General features: G+C 39.7%; 3 long non-coding RNA genes across 5 annotated transcripts; 2 read left to right on the top strand and 1 right to left on the bottom strand.

Moving 5' to 3' along the window:
- Positions 1-956: 956 nt before the first annotated feature.
- On the bottom strand, positions 957-15,956 carry LOC148673279 (uncharacterized). Of its 2 annotated transcripts, XR_015936173.1 has the most exons (4): positions 15,871-15,956; positions 8,198-8,309; positions 1,532-1,634; positions 957-1,129 (listed from the first exon to the last, which is right to left on the bottom strand). It is a non-coding gene; the product is annotated as an uncharacterized LOC148673279 (long non-coding RNA). The 2 variants fall into 2 exon arrangements; XR_015936172.1 differs by lacking the exon at positions 957-1,129 and having other exon boundaries at positions 1,460-1,634.
- A 3,801-nt stretch (positions 15,957-19,757) lies between these two features.
- On the top strand, positions 19,758-22,339 carry LOC148673278 (uncharacterized). Its single transcript, XR_015936171.1, has 3 exons — positions 19,758-20,008; positions 20,585-21,787; positions 22,202-22,339. It is a non-coding gene; the product is annotated as an uncharacterized LOC148673278 (long non-coding RNA).
- A 3,571-nt stretch (positions 22,340-25,910) lies between these two features.
- Positions 25,911-27,878, top strand: LOC148673277 (uncharacterized). 2 transcript variants are annotated; one of them, XR_015935973.1, is made up of 4 exons: positions 25,911-26,134; positions 26,282-26,480; positions 27,024-27,076; positions 27,723-27,878. It is a non-coding gene; the product is annotated as an uncharacterized LOC148673277 (long non-coding RNA). The 2 variants fall into 2 exon arrangements; XR_015935974.1 differs by lacking the exons at positions 25,911-26,134; positions 26,282-26,480 and adding an exon at positions 26,605-26,915.

Genomic DNA, 27,878 nt, shown 5'->3' with positions numbered 1-27,878 from the left:
CAGCCTACTTCATCTCCTCAAGCCCTGCCAACATACTGTTGCCCATTAATAACTCACCAAAATCAAAACGATCCTCAAAATAAATAAAACAATACAATGATCCCCAAGGCCAGTCTTACTATCCTCTAAACTTTTACCAAAGGACTCCTAAAAACATTCATGAAATGAATGTTAGAAACATAATGTTTTTACCACATCAGCAGCAGCAGAAGAGCCTTTTCTTGATGAAAGGCAGTTTAAAAAGACAGAGCAGAACCAAGTACACAGTAATACAATTTTTTTTTCCCTGATGCTGGAGAATCCTGTATTACGAATAAAAAGGTAAGTTTATTTTCGTTTTGTACAGTTATGAAGGTGGGATGTTAGAAAGGAATAGTGTCAAGTCTGTAATAAATCCCTCTTCACAGGCCATTAGAGAGTTTTTGTTACCACTGAGGTTTTGCATGTAACTCTGGTACCAGTCCCTATTATCATTAGTGACATCTTAACCAATGGTGCAGCCAACTCACATGTGGGGATTCTGGAAACTCTGCGGGGCACACAGCCAGGGGGTCTGGCAGCAGGTGGGGACACCACTATCAGCCTGTCCTCCTCAGGCTCACCAGGCCCATTAGAATGGGTCAGTCGTTGTCCCGCTACACTCACATCTGAGGTCACCCCTACAAAACAAGGTCAAAATTTCTCAACACCCTTCAGAACTGTCACCCTTTTCACCAATCTCACAACACCAAAGCCCACAGTAGCAGACGCACTGACACACACAGCAACCTCAACACAAGGAGGGCAAATGCAAAAACAGACTGAGAAGAATAATCGGCAAGGTCTTTATCCTCTTTATCTCTATAACTCTAACTGAGTCCCAGCAGACAGGAAGTTTCAATCTCTACTGTGCTGTACTGTTCAAACCTAGAGCTACTAGGTTACTTTCAGTTTTGCCTAGTTTCACGGATGGTTTCTCAGCACACACTCATACACACAAGCAAACTCATTCAAACAAATGACAGGCCAGCAGCTCCAGCTGTCAGCACCTTGGTTGGGGCTGTCCTCCACTCTGGAAGCAGCCATCAGCCTTCTGGAGGGGACTCCAGCCAAGCGAGGTCTTGCTACTAAAGGAGGGGAGTTATTGGACCTGCAGACAAGACACAAATGGAGACACAGTGGAGAAAAGTGAAAAAATAATAAACACTGCTCTGTCATCTTTACAGAGTTCGAGCAGTGTTGTCAACTCTGTTCACTCCCTTGCCAAGTTCACAATCCTGCTTTGAAGCACATAAAACCACAAAAGATGCCAGCTTGAACAACAACCTATCTTTATCAACACTCTCCACTCCAGCCCCCACAAAAAAACAGAAAAGATGTTCATAAAAGTAGGAGGCTACCTGTGTGGCAGTAAGCAAAAACAAAGTTACAAGTTTGGAAAACAAGCTTCAGTGCACTGTTTATGAAAGCCACAACCGTCTTGAGCTGTAAGGGCAGCATTTTAATTGCTCTGAATGTGTACATTTCTGAGGGCCGTGTGTTATGGACAGACCTGGGTTGGGCATTCGGCGGCACAGGTTTGATTCCATTGGAGAAATAGCGAGAACGCACAAGCGTGGCTTTAGTTAGCACAGGGCAATTCTCACGGGCTTCACCTGAAGGACAAAGTAGGAAAGGCATTCCTAAAAAATTATAAAAGCAACTACAGATGCAGCCATTCAAAATGCGCGGTAAAAACCCGCGGTACGGTAACCTACCCACAAGCCACCGCGGGGCACCGGAGCATACCGCAGGGCAAGTGATTGGCTGGCCAAAATGACCGACAGGGGCACTCGTGGTGCATTGGTTGGTAGTGCAAAGATTGAATCATTTAATGTCTTTACTGTGCACATTTTAATCCGCTTAGTTTTGAATATTTATATGGATTTTACCACTAAAGGGAAATTTTAGTAGCTGAGCATAAAAAGAAGAGGAGCATAACGCATCTGAAGGTCATAAACGATATTAATTTAAAACATTACTGTATGTATGTAAACTGTACTGTGTATGGCTGGTCTTGGTAGTTTAAAGAAAAAATACACACCAGTCTTCCATTTCTCCCTAAACATTTTAAGCATGAAAGTTTTATGAAACGGTACCCAAATATGCGATTGCTGTATAGAATGAATTTTAATTAAAAAAAAATATTTAACACGAACATTAAGCTGTTTACATCTTCCGCCTGAGAACAGTCACCCGTTGCTACCCAACGCAGAATGGTGATTGGCTGACACCATCTGACACCCCTCTAATTGGAGAAAAAAGACGTGCTGGTTTGCTATACCAGGAAGTGAATTTCTTTCAATTCAAAACGTGTATTTTAAAAGTTTAAGAAGTAAAAACCTTACAGCGTACACAGATTTCTAAACTGATCAGGATCGTTATCTTTGTCTTATGCATAATAATGTTCACCGCTCTGTCCAGCAAATTAATAATAAACTTTATTTTATATAGCGTTTTAAACGAATAAGTAATTAGATTGCTCATAAACCTAATCACTTGCTTTTTCTTTTTATTTAGGCTCAGATTACAACTATAGATCGAATTATTAATAACCATAATAACAACCAACCAACAAAAACAACCATATAAACATAATGGTGGTGCTGGACCTTCCAGTTTTATTTATTTATTTTTTAATCGCGTAACATAAACATATTACCGTATGCAAACTGTACTGTATACAATATGTACATGTATATTTAATGTCTTAACTGTGCCCGTTTAAGTATTGAATATTCATATCTAATTTTACCACTGAAGGGAAATCTTAACATAAACATACAGTATATGGCTGGTCTCGGTACTTTAAAGAAAAAAATACACACCGGTATTCCATTTCTCCCTAAACATTGTAAGCTTCGAAGTCTTTAACTAACGTGATACCGGAGTCAACAAGCATACTTTTAGAATTTGATTAAAAGGGAATATAATATGGAATCGCGTATCTCAAGAAATTAATAACGATATAATTATATTCATGTTGCAAAAGAACTGCAACGGACATAAAAACTCCCTTGCATGGTTTCATTACGACCAGAATCGGTCTTGAGATATTTTTAACTTGATTTACAGTATTTGAGAGGTATGTCTTAACACCGATACTACAGTGCTTAAGTACTGCTCACGTATATGTTTCTAGGTTTATATTATGCATTTCATACGGTCAAATTACTTTTGAGCAATAAGAAGCGAGAAACGGTATGCGTTTTACTTTCGTTTTGTGCTGGGACCCGTGGATTGATTAGAGATATCAAGTACATACAAGTCATTTTTTAAATGTTGTAGTTCGTCTTGAAAAAATGTTACGAGTACATCATCTATCAACAATTACACAGGTTCTGTTTCCATATTGCGGATTTTGGTTACGTAATATTATTTTCTAGATTTCACGTTGTGAATATGATGGGATGTCTGATGGGATGTTTCTAAAAATCCACCCTCTGTAAAACGTCTTCTCTAGTTGTCCTGCATATGTATTCGCTAATGAAGCTGTGTGTTCTGAGCCTAGATCTCTACATTTCTGTATGAACCAGCTTAGAGGGCTAAAGACAGCTTGTGTTTAAATTGAGTGTAAGGCAATTTATGCTTCTAAAGTCATGGTCAGCATTTATCTTTGTACTGTGTTGTAAACTTGTTCTGTGCCAAGTCACATTATTTTATAGCGTTTTTAAAGCGTTATCAAATACGGTGTTACTGTAGTTTACTGAGTCCCATGTCACATGGTCTGTGATTGAAACCTGTAAAACCGGTTTAATTCGTCACAGCCAGCACTCTTCAGGTGTGAGGGTCTTCTGCTCAGAATGAAACGCTAAAATGTTTGTGTATATTCTAATGGTAGTGGGGGCGGGGTGTGTGGGAATAAGTTTGGTTGAAACATTTTCTCTGAAAGCATTTTCTTCTTGTAACCGATCTTGTTACAGCATGTTACAGTTTACTATTATTAACCATATTAATTTTAAGTGCTTAATGTAAAATCTTGTAAAAATATATTTTCATTGTTCAAATATACATTAAGTCTGACTATCATATAATAAGTTAAATACAAAACTAAAGAAAAAATAGGGTTAAATATAATTCAAAATATTTTGCTAACAATGTTAACTGTTTATGAATAATAAAATGTATTAACTAAGGAGTAGGATGGCACAGTTGTTAGTATGTTTTTTGTTTTTTTTTAACCCAATCTCCGGGAAACCATTAGTACGATGGTGAATCGGAGATTCTCAACCCTTGCTGCGTACGACTGGAAAAGAATTCGTGATCGGATCAACGAAATGCTTCGTAGGAGGAGGCAGTCTTTTCCTCTTGTCTAACAGTCTGTCCACAAACAAAACATTCCTGTTAGACAAGAGGAATTGAAAAAAAAACAATGTTGTCAATGAAAACCGGTGTGTGTGTCTCTCCCTGCTGGATGTCCCTCTCACAAACTGCTGAATGAATAAAATAATTTTATTGAAAACGAGTTTGCGATTGTCTGGTCTTTAAATTCTGTAGATACGCGATTCCATATTATATTCCCTTTTAATCAAATTCTAAAAGTATGCTTGTTGACTCCGGTATCGCGTTAGTTAAAGACTTCGATGCTTAAAATGTTTAGGGAGAAATGGAATACTGGTGTGTATGTTTTCTTTAAAGTACCGAGACCAGCCATATACTGTATGTTTAAGTTCCAAAATTAATATCGTTTATGGGCTTCACACGCGTTGCAGTATGCTCAGGCACTAAGTAAAAGGAGATGCTTCGTATTGCTTGACTAATTTTAAAAACTAAGTTATAAATATAAAAATTGCAGGCGCTGCTCTGGTGCGTCGGCTCCTACACAGTGCCTGTCTGCCGTAAGCGTTACAATATACATACAGTACCCAACACTGCTTGTACCCATCTGTCATGTAAATAAAACACCTTGAATTGAATTGAATTGAGGGGAGAAGGGGGGGATACTAAAGCCAATACTGGCTCAATGGGCTTTGACGTGCTAATGCGTTAACGGTCCGGGTGTGGCAGGCTTCCAATGTCAACTCGACTCGATTAGAAGACAATGAACGTATTTTAGCCCTAAATGAATTAATAGCAAACATGGTTTACATAAAATACATTTTTCCAAGAAAGTTTATAATAATACGATCTATAGTTGAAATCTGAGCCTACTTTAAAAATAAAGGAAAAGCATTTTCAGAGAGCAATCACGCTGTGTTTATGAAGAAAAAGTGATTAGGTTTATGAGCAATCTAATTACCTATTCGCTTAAAATGCTATATAAAATAAAGTTTATTTAGAGATGAATGATCAGTGTCGCAGTTTAAATAATGTGAGTCAGGAAACTAACACAGCGCCACCGGATTTAATAACGCAATAAAAACGCTATAAAATAATGTGACACAGTACAGCACAGTACAACAATACTGACCATGACTTTAGAAGCATAAATTACCTTACACTCAATTTAAACACAAGCTGTCTTTCTGTATGAACCTCTAAGCTGGTTCATACAGAAAATGTAGAAATGCATTAGCCTGATCATGATTAAAAAACACATAATTAAACACGCGTTTGCGATTTAAATCAGAACACGATTTAAATCAATATAAATGTTTATATTGTAACGCATACTGTCCCGCCTCCATTTCTCTATAAAAATTTACTGTTGCACACACACACACAATAGAAGCAGGAACCACTGTCAGAAGGGAAGATATATTCAAAATATCGCAAATATCGATCATGTTGCGATATTTTGAAATATAAAAGTCAATTGATTGTCCATAATATCGCTTACCTATTTTTTCGAAGAAATGTTTGTTAAAATAAAAGTCCAGCACCAGCTGGATTCGAACACACAACCTACCAGTTGGAAGTCACGCACCTAGACCAGTAGGCTACAAGACAGCTCGCATGTTCAGGTAGGCGAAACAGCCTTACACAGTCCTGCCGCAGTACACGGATATAATCATACCGTTATTAAATTCTTTAGATACGCGATTCCATATTATATTCCCTTTTAATCAAATTCTAAAAGTATGCTTGTTGACTCCGGTATCACGTTAGTTAAAGACTTCGAAGCTTACAATGTTTAGGGAGAAATGGAATACCGGTGTGTATTTTTCCTTGTGATATTTTAAGCTCTAGTTGAATGATAGGTGTCGCATTTTAAATCATTTTCGTAGCTAGAAATTATGAAACGCCCTGTTAAAAGCAAGGAAGTTTTTATGCCCCGTTGAAGTAAAACAAAATGCCTGACAAAGTATGGCTTGGACAGATTCCAAGTGCTTGTACAAATGTGCTAAAGAAATTATACTTTGAGTATACAGCTTGTCCAAAGTCATCCATTATTAATACTATTAGTAATATCTTCAGTAAAAGCTTTGATGCATAAATATTTCTGATAAAGGTAGGTTGTGTACTTCTGTCCAACTGAGCAATCTTGCTTTCATAATATATACCAACATTTTAATGACTGATGATTAACATGCTGTAATACACAGTTCAAAATTAAAGGCTCAAATGCTGTACATGAGAGGTTAAGCTCCCCCTGGCGGTTTTACAAGGCGACGCCGGATAGTTAGTCACGTGACACACGTGAAATGCGTGATACCGCGTGATACTGTGACACGCCCACCGGGGTATGCCGCGAAATACCTCACCCATTTTGAATGGCTGCATCTGCAGATCACATTTATTTTCTAACCACTTTATTTAATTTAGTGTTGCAGATAGCACACCAGGAAGTGAGACACCAAGACAGCAATGCTCATCACTGTACCACCATGCTGCCCATCAGATCTACACACTTATCTAGGATCCCCAGTGCAAGAGCAATCTACATATAGTTATTCCTAATAACTGTATATCCCAATGCAGACTTGATCAGTTATTTGGAACTAAACTATGGAAGAACCCAGGAAAATTCTACTGAAGTTTCTACAGATTTTAACTCAGTAAAAACTCATCCCCAGCACTGGAATACCACTGTGCCAGCTGAGCTCTTGATTAAGCTAATTCAAAAGTAGTTGGATACCATCAATGCTCAGTTTTTGAGTTTCACACCTGCCTTCTTTCAAGTAATGGACTGAATGAAGTGATTGGACCTTTTGAGATTAAATTCACATTGCAGTCTACAGTATGATACAATGATTGAAATCACCTGGTTTAAGTCTTTGACAAAGTGGCATCACCAAATACTAATTAACATCATACCATCATTTTGTCTCCTGTTAAGAGATGCTAAGAGACAAATAAGACAACTACCACTTAATAAGAAAACTGAGGGCAGAGTAGGTGGAATTTTATTTGTCAGGTTTTTTGTTGCATAACATGTCCATAGCAGAGTCTTTGAAACCAAAGTCTAAAAGTAGAAACAGGTTGAAGAGGTCAAATCACCAAATAAAAAGAATAATTCAGCCTCAATAATTTAGAGATCAGACAGAAGGAAAAGTAAAAGACACTCCAGAAGCAGGGTTGAGAAGCATTACTTTAATAGACCGATCAGTAAATATTAGTCTCTGAAGAGGAATATTCTTACTCTCTAGCTTGATGGCAAGATCAGAACTAGCTGCTGTTTTGCCATGAGAGGGTTTGGGACAGGGAAGAAGAAATAGAAGCAGAAGAGGACAGATGCATTGAAAAGCCAGGAATCAACACAATAGGTGACCACACAAACACCAATAATGGGAATCAGTGCACTTTGGCAAAGCAGGTTAATCCCATCAAAGCTCTGTTAATATAGTCCTGATTCCAATTTATCTTGATCATGTCCTCAGCTCTGACAGGGACAGCAGAAAATCTTTTTGTATAGCAACTGCTAATCGTGCAGGAGCTCTCAATGTGCCTGGTGTTTCATACATATACTGTAGCACTGCACACGCACAGCCCACTTCATCTCCTCAAGTCCTGCCAACATACTGCATGTTACTGACACAGACTACTCCCTACCAGGAGCACATGTCTTTTTTCTCACACAAGGAGGGAAATGTACTTCACTTTCCTTTACCACACCATGGTCAGAAATGTTTGGAATGATTTTGGTGGAGTAATTGTGAACCTAAATTACTCTTTTTTCTCTGGGTTCAGAATTAGCTAAAGAATTCAAAACAGACTGTACACACAGTGATAACTACAGTTCTCAACTCATCACTCATCTTGAAATTAAAAGTCTAGGAAGCATAAATCAGGTACTTACCAAAGTGTTTGGCACGTTTTGCATTTTCCTGACTTATATTCATTGTTCTAGTGAACTGCAGGTCTTTCTCAGAGGAGCCACTCGGTTGGGGAGACCAGGGATCTCTGTCCATCTGAGAGGCAGGAACAATGAAGTTCTCAGTGCTTGTTAATGCTTAATGTTTGATTTCAAGAAAACTGGCATAGTTTTTGTAGTAAATGCACGTTTTGCTAATTTCCATATCTTATCTTTTCCATGTACTGTAATTGAACCTTAATAATATCCTTACATATTTTAAGTAGAAAGACTGCAAGAGACATTTAAATCTGTAGATCATTTTTAGTAAACATGTTGACAGTTAGCTGATATAGTGATCATTTCTATTTAATTTAAGTAGAGGTCTTGGGCTCATCAATCCCACTTTCTTTTCTTTGGAGAACATGAACCTAAGGACTGCATGCAGAACAGTAGAAACTTATGCAATATCCTTTTCTTCCACAGAGTCCAAACAGTAAACTTCTCTTTATTTCAATAAAATGTCAAAATTCGGACAGAGAGATCACTGGTTCCACTCTACTTACTTAACACAGTTTTCATTACAAACTATTCTGATTTACTTCATTATAAATGACGAGTACTGAAACTGGCACTCAATCAAAACTCCTCAAAGTGTTGTGATGTGTTATCAGTACTCAACTCAAGCATTACAACGGTAACATCGCATATTGATAGATGTAATGGAATGTATAAATCAAACATGAAAAATATGGGATTACAAACAATCAGACCTGTATGGAATTTCCTGAATCTCTTCTTAATGATTTTATAAACCAAAATGCAGCACACTCTAAGGAGGCAGTTCTATTCTATAATTTACAACTGGAGACACAGTAATAGGGGGCTGTACTTACTGCTAACATTGTCTATTTGCTGATTGGTAATTGTAGAGTTTAAAGGCAGCATGTTTATAAAAGAGGAGTGTTAATTCAAGTCAACTCCTTGATGATTATAAAACAACATGAAACATACAGATTGTAATCTGAAGAACAAAGAGAAGCCACCCCTAACTGTATATAGATCCCATTTCTAGCTGCTACTTCAAGGAGCCCAGATTGGGCCTTAAGACACCTAACTAGGAATCCTGTTGAAAGCACCCACAGCTCTCCAAAGTAACAAGCAGCCCAGCCATTTTATTGAAGCATCAATACCACGGCATTTTTCAAGAATTAATTCTCTTTTAGTTTCAAGTTGCGGCTCTTTTGCTACAAAAAAATGGTTGACCCCATCTACACTCCTTGGTTTTTTATAAACTGGAATATCTCTCACTACTTTTGTTTTTGGTTGGTTTTTTCTTTTTTCATTTTTATGAATTCACCAATCCACTGAACTTTAAAAGTGTGAACATTTAATTACCTAATGTAATTTTAGAGGTATGGTGAATAAAAATGAATGCAGTATTATAAATGCGATTTTACTAGTGTTGTAAACCTTATGTATAGTCTCAATGCTGAAGGGAGTAAGCTACACACTTCATGTTATACGGTGTACCCAAACATTCTGTTTGTAATTTTATTGTTCTAATTTGACCATTAAAGAATCAACATAAACACCCAGATGCCTATAGTACAATCCTGTCTGGCGATTGATATTGCCCATGTGATATGTATACCAAGGCATTAAAAATCTATCAAAAATAAGTATTGGAATCACTAGCATGATCAATTTGTATAGGATATAGGATATGTTTCTATTTCCTCCATGAACCGCTTTGGACTTGTCTAATAATGGCATCTTAATTTCAAGATTTTTGAGTATGTATTTGAGCTAGAAATGGTGGAAAAACAGTATATGTCGAAATATTTCAGAAATTCCAATAAAAACAAAAAGGCCGAATCAGTGTGATTAAATAATGACTATTTGAACGGAAGTGATGATAACTGTGAAGCTGCATTAACAGTATAATGTATATAGCATATAACTGAGAGAACATGTGGAACAAACATTAGAAGACTCAAGGCCCTCCAGAAATTGAGTCTGACACTCCTGATTTAAAGAACTGTGCAAGTTACAAATTTAGTCTGCAGTTTTATTTTTTTAAAGAGATTCTCAATTATTAATCTTTATTTTACATAGCAGTTTTCAGAAGACATTGTTTTCTTAGGAAAGTGCACATTCACGAGAGATAATTTCACCAAATAAATCAATATACAGAAGACAATATACAGAATACATCATAAGATCTACTGTATGTGACTGCCAGGGTCTTAAGGTCAGATCTGAAAACAGACTACAAGGTGAGACTACTAGAAAGCCACTGCAAGTGAATGAAGTAAGCACACATCCAAAAGTAACAAGACCAGTGCTCGAATTCACACCCCACTCTTTACTCGTTATCGTTTTTGGATATGTTTGTATTTCAATTTATAAAAATATGAACGAAGATACTGCTTTGCTTGAAAAAAACGTTTCTGTTGCTTTGATCCTCGGACAATGATGCGTTTGCGACTTCCATCTCTTACAGGCGGTCGCATCGGTTCACCACGTGCTGGAAAGCGTCGCTACACCCCCATGCCCTCACACGAGTTTTTACAAATCTTGAACTGAACAAATATACATCTTTATTGATATACACATCGATTTTTATCAAACGAATTAGCTGCTTTCAGGATAGTAAAATGGGAGCACTTAAAAGGGCACCGTTTGCATGATGTTTTACTGAAGCTGGTCTTAATGGAAAATCGAGAGAGATTTCTGCTGACACCCAATGTAAAAAACAGTATTTTTTACCACTTTGGTTACACAGTGTAGAAAACCGGAATATAATTTAGAAAATAGACTTCGCCTGACCTTTACCAGGTTGCAAGGTTGCAGATGCGCAGTAACCACACAAAAATAAAACTCTGTCGCTGCCATGCATGTTTTTTTTAGCTAAAGTAATAACATATGAGAAACTACGATCAATTTAACCCCTTGAGCAATGCGTCACTCTCTCAGTAATAATGCAATTGTGAGTTCAGAGATGAGACTTTGATTGCTGCGTGGCGCTTTACAGATTGAGAACGTGACCTACATAAGACGCGATCTAATACAAAATTAATACAAATTAAAATAAATTTGCAAGCTGGGAATTTGGAAAATGCAATTCCAATTACAAGATCCGACCTCGTTCATCTTTTTTGTGGAGTTAGAGTCGCGTTTTGAGATGAAGAAGGTGGAGGAGCTGCCACTGCGATGAATGTTTCAGTGAGGAGGAGTGGGAGATTTTTTCTTTTTTGTATTTCTTCTTGACTAAAAAAAGGTGCAAATCTGTTATTTTGGCGTAACACTATCGATGCTCCACCATCGTAATTATTCCCGTACTGCCCATTCCACCCCTTAGTGTAATCAATGTAAGTTAATGCTTACGTGGCCTAAAAGAAACAACTAATACATTTTGGCTTTATTTGTTAACATGCCTGTGATTTTAAAGCCCATGGCAAGAGTTTGAAAGTTAAAACAGGTTAATTGAACTGCTGATTGTCGGGCAATTCAGACACCATTCCCTTTTGGGGCAAAGCACTGTATGCAGCCATATAGGTCAGGAAAAAAATGTTTAGAAAACATTGAAAGAACTGTATTCCTAAGTATGCTTTCAGCCCTAAAACACAGCCATGCCATCAAAAACTGTCTACATTGTATGGGAATAAAACCCTAACCCTAGTGTCACGCTGGGGCTGACTGCGGAGGATTGGGATCCAATGCGGTGCTCTAGGAAGGGATACCTAGCTTGGGGTTTTGTTAGTTAGGGTTAGGGTTCAAATATTTCTCAAAGGCTTTTCACAATATTACACTCAAAGAACTATATTCCTACAGATGCAGCCATTCAAAACGAGCGGATTATATTGCGGTAAAACGTGGTGGGAGTGTCCCAGAATAACACGGGTTATCGTATAATACCGCAAGTAAGATATTAGTGTCCGGAATTACCGCCAGGTGGAGCTAATAAAGCTCAACCTCTCATGTACAGCGTTTGAGCTTTCGCCATCAAAGTCTTTACAGAAGATATTACTCATAGTATTAATAATGAATGACCTTGGACAAGCTGTAAACTCAAAGTATTACCCTGGTCCACATTCTTTGTAAATCTAAAGACTATTGTTTTCTTTGACAAAAAATAACGCCACAGCATTTCATTGATCCAATCACACATTTGTTTCCAATCATACAAAGTAATTCTTGAGAATCTCCGATTCACCATGCCTTTCACATGCTCATTAAAGATATTAATTTAGGAACAAAAATATTACTGTATGTAAACTGTACTGTATATGGATGGTCTTGGTATTTGAAAGAAAAAATGCACACCAGTATTCCATTTCTCCCTAAACATTTTAAGAATCAAAGTCTTACATGTGGTTATTTTGGAAACGTTTTTACTTGCTCCTTGCTCCTTCTGACCATGTTACTGTACGTTTATACAGTATTCAGTACTTTGTGAGAAAAGTGATAGTTTTAAGCTTTTCTGTGAATACGCTCGATACCAGAGTAAACAGAAGCATACTTTTAGAATTTGATTAATAGGGAATATAATATGGAATCGCATATATAAAAAAATTATTAACAATATAATTATATTCATGTACTGTAGCACAGTAGTATATACACATATCTATTGATGTGTACGGCTGTTTCACCACTTGTTATGTGACTGTCTCAGTAGCGTGATGGTTTAAGTGCCTGACTTATAAGCAAAATAACCCAGCTATCGCAATGAGTTTTCTTTTATCAAACATTACCTTGAAAAACGAAAATAGCAATATTATGGACACTCTATTGACTTTTTTATATTTCTAAATATCACAACATGTTCGAATCTAAGTCATTTATTAACAACAATGGATAGTTTCAGACTGTTACCGATATCGTTATCATCAATATGTGAAAAAAGTGAATCCTGTTTTTTTATGGTCTGTAGCTCAAATCCTGCTTAACTAAAAATTAGACACAAGAAGCGTATTATTGGACAATGCTGTGAGGCTAAAGAAATCAATAATACTATTAATTCAAAGATCCAAATATATTTAACACATACTGTACGCCTGACTAGAGAGTGTGTCTGCTCGCCTGCACGGTGACGTCACCATCTTTCACGTCACACCGTCTGTGTGGAGTGACGCAGTGGTGGCCGGGCGCGGTGAGGTGCAGGAGAAGGGGTGTGTGCGGGTGGGTTTGTGGGGGTGTGTGCAGATGGGGCTGTGGGGCCCGGCGGGTCCTGGCTGTGGTCTGACCAAAAACTCAAAATAAGATACAATCGACAGACATTCCTAACATAGACATATCATAAAACATTTACATGCTGTGAATGTCTGGCGATTGTACCTGTATCTTATTTTTAGTTTTTGTTTTGTTTCACGTTAATTTTATACGGGAGAGTGTCATAGAGAAGACTCCCTTACCCCCATCTTGATTAAAATCGCAAACGTGTGTTTCATAAAATACTTTTATTTTTCACAATCTGGCAATGCCAGACGGAATCCACATTCGCTGCGGAAAAAACTGCCTTGGAGATCAGAACATCAAGGAAGAAAACAATTATTACAGTACACCCGGCTTTTCAACGTAATTGCTTTAACTTGCTAATGTGTTACTGTAACAGTCCGGGTGTGGCAAGCCTCTAATGTCTCCCGATTTGGGCAAAAGGAATAAAGCTTTGTTTGATTTCTGAAACCCTTTCTTTATGTCCTCAGTTTTCTTTTGACGTTTCATTTAACATTTATTTGTTTGTTTTGTGGTCTGGGTAATTGGAGGCTACGGTGTTATGCTTCCTATAGTGATATACGGCCGTATTGAGCAGTATTTCTTGCGTTAAGAAAGTTAGGTGTTAGCATAAACTATTAGTAATCAATAATATTAAATTTAGCACTGTAATAAATTGTGCTAATAATAAATTCTATTCTACTCTGAGAACATAGGTGGGAGGAAAAATGCCCGTGGCCTTTTCACTGATAAACTTGTTAACAAAAACTACACTATGCTTAAGAGTTGTTCAATGGTTTTTTTTCAGCACAGCACAGACTGTGCCTGCAAGAGAACCACAATTCACACTCAACCACATCACAGATCACAGATCAGTCCCAGTGTGTGAGATCCTGCTGTTTGATCTGTGCTTGATCTTTGATCTGAACCAGTTCTAACCATTGACACATTTAGCCAATTTCTGCCTGGAATTTCCTCCCCCTTAAACATTTGTTATATCTCTGCAGCAGAACATAGCAAGAGCCTGGTTTCGGGTCTTAAATTGAAAACAACCCCCTTGGCTTTGAGTGTGAACAAATCTCTTATATTTCTTAATGTGTCCACTCTGCAGACAAACATATGAAAAAACAAAAACAAAAACAGTTGGCAAAAATGTTTTTTTTTGTTGGTATTCAGAGGTCAGAATTTTCAATTCTAGGCCTGTCAGCGCCCTGGGGATGATTTGAAGACACTGATAAAAAACTGATTGATTAGCCCTTCTGAGTCAATGATTGACAGCTAATAGGCAGGCGGAATGAAGCCTGAGGCTTCTAGGGGAAGTCTTACCCCCTAAGGCCTCTGAATGGCTGAAAATACAATGACTGACAGCGCTTTTTACCAATCAGATCGCCTTATTTTTCGCGGTCCTTCTTCACACATTTACTACAAAGTCAATAACGTTCAATAGCCTCCAGGTTTGGAGATAAGATAGTCTGGGTTATTTTGGATATACATCATGCTTCAGAATAAGGTAAAAAAAATGGGATATATTTATATTTTTGCTGTTTTTTGCTTTTGCGGTTTTGTTGGTAAAAAGGTATGATATTAACATGTTGTGCTGGCCGGGTGTTTTTATTGGGGTTCTGCTAGTTCTTTAATTTATTGGTTTATTGCACAATAGTGTCATATCTGTGGAATAAACTTTATGGTTTTGTTGTGATGATATTGGAGAATACGTGCATATGAGAAAATGTGTGGAGCTATTTGAAAAAATCTTGCGTTTGTCTTTTAAAAAAAGAAACGACACGATCCGAAAGCTTACCTCTGTAAATATATTAATATCGAGTGGTATTAAATGCAACTTTTTTGTATAGACGTAGTCTGGCAAAGAATAATTAGCACAGGACACAAATATAATTTGGGGGTTCTTTTTTTCTAGGTGAGTATGTGGTCAGATCTGTTCTTAGTTTTAAAAAATAAAAATAAAAGAAATGACATATAACGATATTTTTATATACACAAAATACGGCAGTGGTTCTTTCACGCAGAGGGGAAAACAAAGAAAACATGTTTAGTTTGACAGTTTTTTACATTCCATCTGCCCGTTACAGAAACGCATCTACACTGAACAACAAAAAAAGAAAGAATTGACATTACAGAAATAGGCAGGTCACCTCACCGAGAACTACATTACGACAATAATTAGTATAAGACTCACAATTGCGCACACTTAACAAACGGTGCTAAACATAAGTCTCTGTAAAGAATGAAGGAACAGAAAATACAAGGAGCATGTGAAACCCATTACTTACAAATCAATAAACAGATATCCCTAGCCCGAGAAGTTGTCTAAAAACTGGCTACCGCCTCAGTGTACTCCGTTAAAATCTAATACCCCTCTTGCTAATCTTGTCTCAATCCTATGAAATACCCCTTTATACTCATTTAGGGTGCAAATAGGGAAACAACACCGTATTTACCGTTACAACTCTCTGGAGTCATTTCGGGTTCTTTTTAACGGTCGCTCACTGCCTCTTAGTCCCTACTGCCCATGCGCAGAACGCTGAACTCAACTGACAGGAACCGCGAGCTAAGAGGTAGCGCCATCTAGTGGATTTGGCAGAACAGGCCGCTCTTCACCACTGGGTCACAGAGATGACACTTTTCTAAAATGTCTTTAAAAATAAAAGCGATTACAATTGGCACGACTGTTGACTTTTCACGATAACTCCTAAAGTTATGAAAACACTTGTGTGCGTACAAAATACATGTGGCTGTTTCCACAGCCTTCACTGTCGTCTTTAAGCCATTTGTTGACCACGCTAGAATATTCTTCTGTCCATATCTTTGGAAGGGAAACGCAGAACCAAATGCATTTTAAAGACCACGACATGTGAAAGTGTTCACAGCCTCCACATAAAACTATCACTGAGCTTATTCTCTTTTTTTAAACCTCTGTATTCTCGTCGATGCACTGTAAAAAACATCCTGTAAAATTTACGGTAAGAAATTGGCAGCTGTGGTTGCCAGAAATCTACCGTAAAAAAATGTTTTTAACATCATACCATCATTTTTTCTCCTGTTAAGAGATGCTTAGACACAAATAAGGCAACTACCACTTAATAAGAAAACTGAGGGCAGAGTAGGTGGAATTTTATTTGTCAGTTGTTTTTGTTTGCATAACATGGCCATAGCAGAGTCTTTGAAACCAAAGTTTAAAAGTAGAAACAGGTTGAAAAGGTCAAATCACCAAATAAAAAGAATCATTCAGCCTCAATCATTTAGAGATCAGCCAGAAGGAAAAGTAAGACACTCCAGAAGCAGGGTTGAGAAGCATTGCTTTAATAGACCGATCAGTAAGTATCAGTCTCTAAAGAGGAACAATCTTACTCTCTAGCTTGATGGCGAGATCAGAAGAAGCTGCTGTTTTACCATGAGAGGGTTTGGGACAGGGGAGAAGAAATAGGAGCAGCAGAGGACAGATGCATTGAAAAGCCAGGAATCAACACAATAGGTGACCACACAAACACCAATAATGGGAATCAGTGCACTTTGGCAAAGCAGGTTAATCCCATCGATGCTCTGTTAATTAGTATTTGGTGATGCCACTTTGTCAAAGACTTAAACCAGGTGATTTCAATCATTGTATCATACTGTAGACTGCAATGTGAATTTAATCTCAAAAGGTCCAGTCACTTCATTCAGTCAATTACTTGAAAGAAGGCAGGTGTGAAACTCAAAAACTGAGCATTGATGGTATCCAACTACTTTTGAATTAGCTTAACCAAGAGCTCAGCTGGCATGGTCGTATTCCAGTACTGGGGATGAGTTTTTACTGAGTTAAAATCTGTAGAAACTTCAGGAGAATTTTCCAGGGTTCTTCCATAGTTTAGTTCCAAATAACTGATCAAGTCTGCATATGGATATACAGTAATTAGGAATAACTCTATGTAGATCGCTATTGCACTGGGGTTCCTAGATAAGTGTGTAGATCTGATGGGCAGCATGGTGGTACAGTGATGAGCATTGCTGTCTTGCAGCACTGGGGCTCTTGGCTCACTTCCTGGTGTGCTATCTGCAACACTAAATTAAATAAAGTGGTTAGAAGATAAATGTGATCTACTTGCTTTTATAATTTTATAGGAATACCTCCTACTGTGTCCTTCAGGTGAAGCCTGTGAGAATTGCCCTGTGCTAACTAAAGCCACGCTTGTGCCTTCTCGCTGTTTCTCCAATGGAATCAAGCCTGTGCCGCCGAACACCCAACCCAGGCCTGTCCATGACACACGGCCCTCAGAAATGTACACATTCAGAGCAATTAAAATGCTGCCCTTACAGCTCAAGACGGTTGTGGCTTTCATAAACAGTGCACTGAAGCTCGTTTCCAAACTTGTAACTTTGTTTTTGCTTACTGCCACACAGGTAGCCTCCTACTTTTATGAACATCTTTTCTGTTTTTTTGTGGGGGCTGGAGTGGAGAGTGTTGATTAAGTTAGGTTGTTGTTCAAGCTGGCATCTTTTGTGGTTTTATGTGCTTCAAAGCAGGATTGTGAACTTGGCAAGGGAGTGAACAGAGTCGACAACACTGCTCGAACTCTTTAAAGATGACAGCAGTGCTTATCATTTTTTCACTTTTCTCCACTGTGTCTCCATTTGTGTCTTGTCTGCAGGTCTGATAACTCCCCTCCTTTAGTAGCAAGACCTCGCTTGGCTGGAGTCCCCTCCAGAAGGCTGATGGCTGCTTCCAGAGTGGAGTACAGCCCCAATCAAGGTGCTGACAGCTGGAGCTGCTGGCCTGTCATTTGTTTGAATGAGTTTGCTTTTGTGTATGAGTGTGTGCTGAGAAACCAGCTTTGAGACTGGGCAAAACTGAAAGTAAGTTTCTGTGCTTTACAGTAGAGTACAGTAGAGATTGAAACTTCCTGTCTGCTGGGACTCAGAGTTAAAGAGATAAATAAGATAAAGACCTTGCCAATTATTCTTCTCAGTCAGTTCTTGCATTTGCCCTCCTTGTGTTGAGGTTGGTGTGTGTGTCAGTGTGTCTGCTACTGTGGGCTGTGGTGTTGTGAGATTGGTGAAAAGGGTGACAGTTCTGAAGGGTGTTGAGATATTTTGACCTTGTTTTGTAGGGGTGACCTCAGATGTGAGTGTAGTGGGGCAGTGGCTGACCTATTCTAATGGGCCTGGTGAGTCTGAGGAGGACAGGCTGATAGTGGTGTCCCCACCTGCTGCCAGACCCCCGGGCCGTGTGCCCCGCAGAGTTTCCAGAATCCCCACATGTGAGTCGGCTGCACCATTGGTTAAGATGTCATAATGATAATAGGGACTGGTACCAGAGTTACATGCAAAACCTCACTGGTAACAAAAACTCTCTAATGGCCTGTGAAGAGGGATTTATTACAGACTTGACACTATTCCTTTCTAACATCCCACCTTCATAACTGTACAAAACGAAAATAAACTTACCTTTTTATCCATGATACAGGATTCTCCAGGATCAGGGAAAAAAAATTGTATTACTGTATACTTGGTTCTGTTCTGTCTTTTTAAACTGCCTTACATCAAGAAAAGGCTCTTCTGCTGCTGCTGATGTGGTAAAAACATTATGTTTCTAACATTCGTTTTCTTGAATGTTTTTTGGAGTCCTTTTGTAAAAGTTTAGAGGATAGTAAGACTGGCCTTGGGGATCATTGTATTGTTTTATTGATTTTGAGGATCGTTCTGATTTTGGTGAGTTATTAATGGGCGGCATGTTGGCTCAGTGGTTGGCATTGCTGCCGTGCAGCACTAGTTTTTATGGGTTTCCAGGTATTCCAGTTTCCTCCCACAGTCCAAAGACATGGTGGTAGGTTAATTGGCTTCTGGAACAAGTGGCTTTGATGTGAGTATATGAGCATGTCTGTGTTTGTGTCTGTGTGCCCTGTGACTCCGGCTCCCTCCCTCATGACCTTGTATTGGATAAAGTGTTTAGAAAGTGGATGGATGGATGAATGAATTGAGAATTGATCAAAATTGGTTCTTGAAAAAGAAAATTCCCTTAAGATAACTGCCCTATCAGAGAGGGTTGCAACAAATCAGTTTCAAAGACCTTCAGAACTGTAATGTGAACTCTTGCGGACTTGTGAACTGATCTGTAGACAATGGGCACAAATCAAGCCACGCTAGAGATAGCAGCACAACCCAGGATTTATTGAACTCTTAGGAGTGGATATGCCAGTACACATTACTGTTCACATTTCAACTCCAGCTTTAGCAACACAGCAACAGATAGCGTGCCAGAGTTTTGAGTATTGGGTGCGACGTTTTGGTTCTGTGAGGCAGTAGATCATCAGGTGACAAAAGCTCACAAGGTGATGATATCTCCAGATTTACAGAGAAAACCCCAAGGAGCTCCTTCAGAGTAAGCAAACTCATTTGCAGTAGATTCTGGCCAGAATACAGGTGGTTTTAGTTTTTTGTTAACCCCAGCAACTCTCTTTCCCCACCCAGTTATCCCAGAGCCTTACCAACCCCAGGTTTCAGGGAAGAAAGGGCTCCTGAGGATGTCACAGAACAGTGGTGGAGAGGACTCGGACATGCAGTTCCTGAGCCCCACCAACCCTTCCGACAGAGAGAGAGGTGTGCTCACAGAGGAGGGTCAGGCCTGAAAGGGGATCTGCAGTCCCAATTTCTCAGGCCGGTTATTAAATCTTGCAAATTTTTTTTTTTCACAAAGAAGTGAGAGGCTGTGAAATTTTCAAAGCAAAAAGCAAATCCTTGATGAGTAGCCCAAGAGTCACAGCAGAAACTGATTCGGGGAGTGCTGCTTCCTGCTATTGACATTTCTTCTCTTCCCACCAGATTGCCTGTGCTTTGGTTGTGTCTTTGGCTCATAGATGTAACTGGACTTTTAGATGAAAAAGGATTTGATATCTCACAAGCTGTTAAATGTTTTTTTTTTATTTCTCAACAGAACTTTAGTCATAGCATTAAAACTCCCAATGGATTTTGGATACACAGTTCCACGCATATGCATTAGTTAACAGCTAAGGCTTGGGCTGTCTAATGGTATACTTAATACTTGATGTCTAATGATATACAAATGATGCTTGGGCTGGTAATGATAATGCTATGCTAGTTAATTATATTAATCCTTAACATCTTTCAATGTTTGGGAAAACCAAGGAATGAGCTATGTTTGGCTGGTTTTGACAGCTCCCGTCCATGGTGGGGACAATGTGCCTACAAAGACTTCCTGCCCTCTCTGCGGACATTCCAGCGTAGAGCGTACATTTCTCACAGCCCCAGGAGCTGCTGGGGGTCTGGGCTCTCAGCCAGCTTGCAGGAATGTGGACCCTAATGTTGGCATGTCCAGCACCTGATCCAGCAGGAAGGAGAGCAGTCTTCTGTGCAGATCCCTCTGCCCCAGTTCCCAGAACACTGCAGGGAAGGATACACATCCATTCCTTTTCTTTCTCCTTTCTTTCATCTTGCTCAGTTTTTATTAAGTGATCATAAAAATTGAGGAACATTGATAATGGTAGTTTGGATGATTTTTGACAACTGCAGTTTTGATTCCAATTTTGGTGATAGTAGTACTATTGATTACTGTTAAGTATCAGACTGAGGACTGATTGCCTATTATGAAGACTGGTAGTGGTTACAGTCAAGTTGGTTTGCACAATCTTGACCTCCATGTGGTGAAAGAGCAGGGGACTTGATGTAGTGTTTTAGCAACAATGGCAACTTGTTAGGAAGACTGCCATCCTGACTAACCACTACAGCCTTCACAATAGACAAGCAGTCCTCACCCTTTATTCTTCTTAAAGGTCAAGTGGAAATATAGTTTCCTCTCAGAACGTTATGTACAGACAGTATGTGTAAGCCCTGTCTGTGTTTTTCAGGGGAAGCCCAGGGAAGGACCTTCCCAGAGCTCCTCAGAGCCTCTCAGATGTGCTCCACAACCTGCCGCTGTGTCTTCAATGGAATCAAACCCGTGCCCCCGATCTCTCGAGGCACCAAGCCCTTGCCCGACAGGGCCTAGGGTATGCCCAGGGACTCAGGAAAGGCAAGCCAGACAGGGCGCCCCTTGGAGCGCCCAATGGAAAGTAACCTTCAGCTTTATGGAGAAGAGGAGGCAGTGGACTATGAGGAAGTCAGAACACACCAGTGGTGGACATCACAACATTCTTGCCTGTGGGGTTGGGGATCTCAAAATTGACAGCTCTGTTCCAGCTCTGTAAAGATAACTGTCAGAGCAGTGCTGATTGTTATTATTTTTTCACTTTTCTCCTCTGTCTCTGTGTCTTCCCTGCAGGTCCGATTACTCCCCTCCTTTAGTAGCAAGGTCTCGCTTGGATGGAATCCCCTCCAGAAAGCTGATGGCTGCTTCCAGAGTGGAGGACAGCCCCACCGAAGGTGCTGACAGCTGGAGCTGCTGTCTTGTCATTTGTTTGAATGTGTTTTCTTGTGTGTATGAGTGTGTGCTGAGAAACCAGCTGTGAGACTGGGCAAAACTGAACAGTAATTAAACATTACAGCTTGGGTTTTGAATGGGGCACAGTCTGTTTCAGTTTTTTCTTTTCTAGACTAGATTACTGCATTTCCTAGTCATTTTCATCAGTGAAAAAACTGTCTTTGTCCACAGAAAACACAGTAGCTGTTCATTATTGCTGCCTACTGGGTCTTATTTAGAGATAAAGAAATAAAGAATAACACCTGCCCATATTTTTCTCAGTTGATTTTGGCATTTGTACTTCGGCATGAGTGTCAGTGTGTCTGCTGGGTTTTGAAAGGTGAAGGGTGTTGAGAAATGCGGACTTTGTTTTGCAGGGGTGACCTCGGATGTGAGTGTAGTGGAGTAGTGGCTGACCTATTCTAATGGGCCTGGTGAGCCTGAGGAGGACAGGTTGATAGTGGTGTCCCCTCCTGCTGCCACACCCCCGGGCCGAGTGCCCCGCAGAGTGTCCAGAATCCCCAGACGTGAGTCGGCTGCACCATTGGTTAAGATGTCACTAATGATAACAAGGACTGGCTCTGAAGGATAATTAGTTTTTCTGAGGAAAAACAAAGGAAAATTAACTATTAAGCCTTGATTCTTTGTTAAATTATGCATTATGTGATGCATTATGTGATAGTTAGCCCACAGAGGAATGATAATATCAGATGGGAATGCAGGCTTTAACTAATCTAATGTAGTCAATGGGACTCTGGATCATGATGATAGAGTTTTTGTAGTCAACACATTTGTAACATAGGCAGAGATGTGATATTTTTAAAGTCATACCAATTTGTTGGGGTAATTTCTGAGCCTCAATTTGGTGAGTTGCTTTCAGTTGAATCTGGCTATTATCACATTATTATTTTAATATTGTTGCGTCCATTTCAGTGATGCCTGTCAGGCATTGTAATTAAATCATACATTCCAACTCACTAACACTTTAAAAATAAAACAGGTGATGCAGTTATTAATGTCAGTTTTGAAATCTGTTCATAGGTTCTCAAGAGCTCAGTGCAGGTCTAAGTCTCAGGGCCAGTGCTTTGGTCACTTTGTCTCTATAGGAGTGTTGGGGAGCTCCACTCGAGTTGCTTCTCAGCAGAGCCTGATGTCGTGCCCTGGGCAAGGCACCAGCACTGGCAACACAAGTGTCGAGCCCCTGGCGCGAGTCTATGGAAAGGCAGTCCAACACAACAGTCACCCCTACGTCGAGGAGGTGAGTAAGAGGCCTTTATTTCTCTTTGCTTTTGTTTTGAGTTTTTTACAAACAAAACTTTTGAGTTTGAAAATGCTCTGTAGGTCTTTCATTTTTGTGTTTCATCAATGTCCTAGTTTTTTATAATACCTTCTAAAGTATATTTATTTATAAACACTTCACATCAAGACATCAAAAACAATCAAGATTAGTAATAATGTCTCCATCAGCATACGTGTGTACTCTGCATACTGTAATGCCATAGCACACAAGTGTAACTACAGTATATTATGATCAAGTCCTGTCTACGTACTGACCTAATATTCACAACAACAGTATTTGAAGCCCTATACAGACAGTATTCTGGAATAGAATATTAGAGTATTTTAGATGTAAAAATACAGCCTGGAAAGGAATTGACCCAATAATAACAAACAGCAAAAATCTGTTCAGGGGTTCACTATATAGGAAATAACAATGATACAGGACTAATATGTTTCTTTTTCCATCTATAATATATTTGGTATTTGAGGGATTTGATCATTTTGGGACCAGCCAGATTGCTTACAATGATCAGGCACAGTTATTTATCTCAGAAATCTCAGAAATTAAAACATTTTTAATTTTTTTGTAGACCTTGGGGTTCAGTATATAGGAAATAACAATGAAACAGGACTAATATGTTCTATTTCCATCTACAGTGGTATTTGCATCAGTGGTATTTGAGGGATTTGATCATTTTGGGACCAGCCAGATTTCCTTCAATGATCAGGCACCGTTATTTATCTAAACATTTTTACATTTTTTGTAGACTCTGGTGGATAACTTGTGAAAGCCTTTAGCTTGCTTTTAGAAAACACCTATCAAATCCCTTGCATGGCACTTTCATCTATGTACTGTACTTAATTATATCAGCAGCATTATAGAGTTGCTGTCATATGGCTGTAAGTTATGTTACAGCAGCAAAATATAGAGGAAAATCAAAATAAAATGCAAGTATATGTATATGAATACTATGAATCACAATTCAGTGCTGTGAAACAATTTATGTCATGGGGTCCAACAGTAAATATTTCAGAGGACTCAAAGTAAAAACTTTTACCAGGACTGGTCCAGCTGGTCTCAAAACTGAGCCGGGCCAGGATTGCCCAGGGTTAACTTGTGCTTTTCTGTTATTACAGACACACAAGATGGGGCACGTCCAGGACCAGTGGAGGAGCGTGGGGAGTCTTAAGAAACGCCTGCGCATGACAGGGGGGGATGGATCTGCAGAGGAGAGGGATAACGTTGTAGATTAAACCGACCCAGGGACGCCAAATAATGTAGGGAAAACCGGTTCAGGGACGCCAAATATGTAATCATAGTGGCTCTCTGAAGGCACCAGTTCTGTAGGGTTTGGGCATTTACTGAGACAATTATTAATTGTAGCAGTAAATCACAAAGTTGATTCTTTTGATGGCTTTAGAATCCAACCATGCGACATAACTCAAACAACGCGCACACACAGGTACTAATACACGACGATACATTTATTAATACATAGAATATGCATATAAACCTAACAGATCTTATCGAGAGGGTTATCAGAATACAAAAGGTATATTTGGTCAGTTACAAAGAGTTATACATATCAAGAGGACATACGTTCAGTATATCATTCATTAAGACCGTTTCATAAATGAACTTGGTTATAACTTCTACATTAGATACTCAAACAAGTACATAACTCTTAGGAATTAAATTGATATCAACTGGTTGGGATAACAATTGAATTCTCGAGCTGTAATGCATTGAAGTTGAATACTCATCCAATCTTTGGGGATTCAGATCTCCTGCGGGCACAAAGAAACAGTTGCAGGCTGTTGCTGTCCAATCCGCGCTCTCTGGCTCCGTGCTCATTGTTGGCATTAACTAGCAAAGTTTGTGCACAGGAGAAAAGATGACTGTGAGTCCCAGCAAGTCAGGAAGAGGACCGGTTCGTTCCTGATGAAGAGCTAGTTCTGAACAGTGATTCAGCTTTCCACAGTTCCGACCTGTTCACGAGGCCTGCTGCTGGCTACTCTCTGGCAACCTCCACTCTAGACTCTTAGAACAAAGGAAAGTTCTGGCACTCGGACACACTGGCCGTTCCGTGGTTGTCCGGGCTGAGTCTCAGGATGGTCAGGAGGCGCCCTGCGAGAATGTCCTGCCCTTGGGAGCCTTCTGCTCCTGGGCCGTCCTGCCCTGGAATTCTCCTTTGAATTCCCTTTAGAATCTGAATCTGAATCTTGTTGAATCTGAATCTGAATCTTGTTGAATCTCTCAGGCTCTCTGTGTTGCCTGTTTTTACCTGGAGGAACTTCAGCTCATTGATTGGCTGAAAGTTCCATGGGCATCAGAGTCCCACGTGGGTTACTCGGCCCTACCAGTCCCTGATTGGTTGATCAAGGTGAGATATGAGTCACTTAGTCCTGACACTTAGTAATGCAGTCCAGATGTCCAACTGGCACTCCCTAGACAGATAGGCGCCAATGGATGACCATTGATCATGATAGCCAGGCTTAGCTAAGTGCATCCCCCTTTGGGAGCTGTCCGTATCAAAAGAAAACATGTTGCATGAATAGTTTCTCTGTGGCTGCACCACAGAGATGAACAGAGAAATGGGGCCTCATTTGGGAAGGCTCAGAACACTTAATTCTGCCTTATTATTAAGCCTCACCGCTACAACGTCTCTTTCTGCCTCTGAAGAGTACCCCCCATATCGCAGGTCAGATCAGCATCTCCGAGCTGGCCCTCACCCAGAGCCTTCAGTTTCTGGCCTCTGACGACTGGTATGCATAAAGCAGTACAATCAGCATCCAACTATTCCGCTTTCTTTTAATACAGTTCTGACTAGTGAAAATATAGACCTTGCTGCCCATAGCTCTATACAGTTAGACCTCTTTCTTTGTCCTGGTTGATATATTTCTTTCCTTTCACTGAATTAAGGGAGAGGAAGGTTGACGGACTGACCTTCATAAGGCGTCTGTTCCAGCATCACCCCGCCATCCTGAAGAGCAGACTGCACAATGTCTCCCAGGCGCTCGTGCAGGAGGTGTGATCTCTCCAAAATATTAATTGTTCATTTGTATGATTGCTTTTTACTGTTTTTGTATCCATTCTGAACCATTTATAGAGAATGGTTCAAGAGAGGGGTACAGACGAGGCTCTGCAGTGCTGGCGGTGGTTTCCCTTTCCCCAGGTGAAGAACTTGCGATCAGCTGTGTCTAGGATGGCAGTGGTGTGTCTGAAAGACATGTTCACCTTCCTGCAGAGAGGGATGGACCCGGAACTGGGCAACACAGTTAAGGTGCTGCTGCACAAAGCCGGAGAATCCAACACATTCATCCTTCATGTACCCCTGCTCGTGCAATCAACGCACTGCTGAATGGAGGTCTGAGGTGAGGGCAGAAATATACAGAATAGAATAATACCCAGAATCTTAGGGTCTGACTTCAGGAGCTGTGAAGGGTCATTTACGTTTCATGGAGCTTGAAATCAAAGCATGTACTAAAGAATGTTTACTACAATGCTAATATCCATTCATTTTCTAACCACTTTCTTCAGTTTATGGTCATGAGTTAGCTGGAGCCTATTTCTGCAAACAGTGGGTGTAAATCAGGCCAAACCTTGGACTTGTCACCAGTCCGTCACAGGACAGACACACAGACACGGACACGTGCACACTCACACCAGAAACACATGAGAACACACAAGCAGATAGCACCCCAGGTCCTGGTGGAGAGGATGGGCGCACGTAACCTCCCCAGGGAACTCACCAGCTGCATCCTGCCTGCTGCCACTCGGCTGGCACAAGACGCCTCCCAGGAAACCAGGTACAAGCTTGCTCTTTTCCTAGACGGGTAAGATGGTGATTTCCTTCAAGGAGCCAGCTTTGCAACTCCGTGGTGCAATGAGTCTCATGCAAAGATTTGTCATTTCAGACACTTTGGACAGCGGTTGCTGTCTTCCCTGAAGCACCGACTTTGAGCAAAAGGTACTGTCTGTGATCTGCGGTCCTGTATTTTACAGTACAGCTCTAATTTTAAAACAGAAACATTTCATTTCCTTTAAATTGAAAATGTAGGTCTAAAATTTATAAAATCACAATCTACATTCACAAACACTTAATAGGGGACAATATACATCATTAACAGCCGGACTGTTTAATTTATTAAAATGAATATTACATGTAGTATGTGCTCTAGAAACTTGCAGATGATTAAATATTGTAATACATTTCTACCAATGCATTTTTTAGGTTATTCTTTTTACATTTATAGTACTTAGCACAAAAAACTAATCTGGAATATTTTTAGCTTCCAATGTATTTAAAGGTATGGCTTACTAATTAAAAACTACTTTATTTTTGTCAATGTATGTTATTCATAATCAGTGAATGAATTAAAGTCATTACTGAATTGTGTGAAAGATGAAAAATGAAAGTACTGTGGCAGGCCTGTTCTGGTACACCCTTAATTAAATGCAGGTGGGCTGGAGCTTGAGGCTCCCAGTGATGTTGCTTGACTGATTGATGGACGTATTGTATTCTGTATGCTTCATGCACATGATCACCCAGCCCGTCTGTCTATCCTGGTGCCAACTTCCACCTTTACCAACTCTCCCACCTTTGTGTCTGTTAGACTTCCAAGTGGAAGAAGAGACGTAATGGTGGAGAATGAAACATCACAGTGAAGACATCAGAAAAGACAGAACTTGTGTTATTTGTGTTTATACTATTCTCTGCTGTTTCTTGGTGGTTTCAAGTGCTTAATAAAGTCGTTATTTTGAAATCATAA

Source organism: Lepisosteus platostomus, chromosome 4, assembly GCF_059453375.1.
Source record: "Lepisosteus platostomus isolate fLepPlt1 chromosome 4, fLepPlt1.hap1, whole genome shotgun sequence".
In the NCBI taxonomy this organism is placed as follows: Eukaryota; Metazoa; Chordata; class Actinopteri; order Semionotiformes; family Lepisosteidae; genus Lepisosteus; species Lepisosteus platostomus.
This window is presented reverse-complemented; position numbering and strand designations above follow the sequence as displayed.